Source organism: Cryptomeria japonica, chromosome 1 (genome assembly GCF_030272615.1).
Source record: "Cryptomeria japonica chromosome 1, Sugi_1.0, whole genome shotgun sequence".
NCBI lineage: Eukaryota > Viridiplantae > Streptophyta > Pinopsida > Cupressales > Cupressaceae > Cryptomeria > Cryptomeria japonica.
In genome coordinates, this window is record NC_081405.1 from 233,283,523 (window position 1) to 233,286,931 (window position 3,409).

Consider the following 3,409-nt stretch of genomic DNA (forward strand, 5'->3'; position numbering starts at 1 on the left):
CAAATTCACATTTCCCCAAATTTAAATTTCAATAAATTTCAGTTATTCTCATGTGCGTTTCAGCATTCGAAAACCCAAATTCAAATCCAAATAAGAATGAAATTGAATTTCAATTCAATCTCCTACAACGCATGTTGAAAATCAGAATTGGTTGATTAAATCAGTTAACCCACCCACCACCAATCACTCCTTTTCACTCCAAATCACTTTTTTTGACTAATCAATCTAATCAGTCTTCTAATCAATCAATTCAATCATCTCCCTAATCTATTCAATAAATCTAGTTGATTATTCAATCAAATGGGTTAACAAATCAATCAACTTTGTTAACTGATCAATCTAAATCAGTTATCTATCAATCAAAACTTGAGTTCAAAATCCCTCCCCATTTCTCATGAAAATCTATATAAACAACATCATTTTCTCAAATCAAGCTAGATCACACTCTTCAAAACAATTATCATCTTATGTAGGAATTCCAATGCAATACCTGAGAGCCACCTCCACCAGCAATTTGGAGAAGAACAATGGAAGCACAAATCTGGAACAGGGAGTTTGAATTTGTTTAAATCTTTCAATTCTAGCATTTATTCTATTGTATTATGTTTTAAATTAGCTTGAGTAGTTAACGATCTGTGATCGTCATTATTTCCTAATTAGCTTAAATTTATGGTTTCGGGCATGAAAACATCCACCACTGAAACATAGTCTGCACAACCGAAGCTTCTTCTGGTAACAATCTGCAACACAACTCTAACACTTCAACTAGATTCTTTCAATCTCGCATTCCTTCAACACAAAAATCTGCTACAACTCATCCAAATCATACTCTCATATATTGTCTCTAGAAAAAAATACTCTTTAATGTCAGCCAAGACAGAGATCCAAAATAGGTCACCACTAAACATTCTGGTGGTGGAAAGGAATGAGAAGTGGACCAAAACACAACGTTCCTCATCAAACACACCAACATGCTACTTACATCGCCAAACCTGGACCCAAAATATTATCCACATGCTATACCACCTTCCATTACATAACTTCAATGTCCAAATGCCAAAACCTTGACTTCTAGACCAATTTGGACCTAAGAATAGCACTGAATAACACAAGAAACACACCTTCCGAAAAGCCAAAACATCTAGGAAATCTGAGAAACCCTCAAATTCTCAACACCATCTCATACATATGTTTTTCCACAACATACCGTGCATCTAGACCCAATCCGGGCCACAGGAATTGAAATCAATGACAACACATGGCATAATGCTAACATCCTAGGCCCTTTTCTACTATTGGTGGGTAGAGCTTTGTTCGCATTGCCAGATCTTCTACTACTCTTCCTACCAAGGGGAAATCTCATCATTTTCCTTGCACCAAGACCTCCCCTATTGTGGTTTGTGGCCAAGATGTGTTAGAAAATATTGTGTTCTACCAATGATGTGGGTTGGTGTGCACATTTTTTGGGCTCTAGCCTTCCCTCCTAGATCTAGATCATTGGGATGGTGATTCTAAGAAGCCTTTGGTTGCTGGTACATTGATATTCTCCCTTGTGCTAGGTTTTTTTTTTCTTCCTTTTCTTCTTCTGATGATCGTGACTTGGTGTTGAGTAAGCTATGGACTTGGGGAGTTAACTCTCTCTTGATCAAACCCTAGAAAACTTCTTTTAACCCTCTTACTAAACCACTCAATTTGCATCCAGTGTGGATTCATCTTCTTGATCTTCCTCTTCATTTTTGGGAGAATTATTGTTATGAGGCCATTGGAAACTCTATTAGTCACTACTTGAAGATTGATGATACCACATCCTTCATGGGTCATTCTACTTTTGCTTGCATTTTAATCGATATTGAGATCTTTATGCCTCTCCTTGGGGATGTGGTTCTTGTGGTTGTGGGCAAGGACTCAATCATTGGATTATGAGGGCCTCCCCTTTCATTGTCATGGATGCTTCTCAACTAGTCACTTAGCTATAGATTATTCTCTATCACATCATAAAGGTGTTGCTACTTGGTGGAAGGATGCTAATGGTGATCATTTCATTGTCGAGGCTTCTGATTGTGATGACTCTTCAGAGGTTAATGATGAATCCTCCCAAGATGAATTAATGCCTCTTACTAATGTTGTGGCCTCTGATACCCCCTTGGATCCTACTCCCCCTCTTGCTACTAGTGTAGCCACCCCTGCTCTTGAGGTTTGTACTCCTATTGCTCCTATTCTATAGCTACCTATTGGTCAATAGTCTGCTCTAGGTGATGACAAACTCTCTAAGGGGATTACCCCCCTTTTTCCTACTTCTGATGACGTTCCTAATAGTAGTACTACTTGGATATTTTTTTTTCAGAGGTGAAAGAGTAATTCTCCCTCCACCCCCAAACTCTTCCTTGAGTTGTGGGTGAAATTTATCCCACTCTTGAGTTGGGCTCCTAGTTTTTCTACTAGTGTGCTATTAAAATTCTATTTGGCCTTTGTTTTGCTTATAGTGGTCTTGTGACTTGTTGTTAATGGTATGTTCATCTTTAAAGTTGTCTACATGCTATTTATATATGGAGTCAACACCCTTGTTTTGCTGCCTTGATTATAAAAAATATATGTTTTTATTTTGTTTCATTCTATCCACCATAATAATGAAATAAAAGACTAGGAAAAATGATCTCACACACTATAATAATGAAAAAAACTGATAAAATCAATCCAGTGGTTGTAGACATTGCAATCATCTTGCGAATTCTCTTTGTAAACATGGTTTGTGCATTTTGAAAGGCAATCAATTTTTTTCATATAAGAAACATTTGATGTTGTTGAAGATCCCAGACAACAAAGAGAGGGGGGGATCACTTGTCAATTAAAATATTAATTATTCCACAAAATAGATCTAGTAAACTAATTCCTGATTTCTTAACCATAAACAAATATAAGCATGAGAGAGCACATGCATGAAACATACGCATGAAACACCAAATTTGACGTGGAAAACCCAAGAGGGGAAAATCCATGGAGAATTCTAGTTCTCAAGTATAAAACACTTGTTAGGGTGACACTCGTTAAGGTTATTTTTACAAAGGGTGGCTCACTGTAGGTGGTCTCACTGTAGGCTAAAACTGTCAGAAAAGGGCTCACTACATAGAAGAAGAAGAAAGAAAAAGAATTAATCCACCACTGTAGCACAACTGCCACTAAGCTGCAATGCCAAAAGAGACTTTTGGCTCACTTCCTCTGGTGTCGAACAACATCAACGCACTACCACACTTCTCAACCACAACCACACACAACCTTGCACAAATTTACACCAATCAGGAGACATATTTTCTTTTTCAATCCACTTGCTTCTCTATTTCTTCATTACAATAATCATTTATTTATACTAATCTCTAAAATAGAAGTCTCCTAAGTCGGCCAAATAATTTTA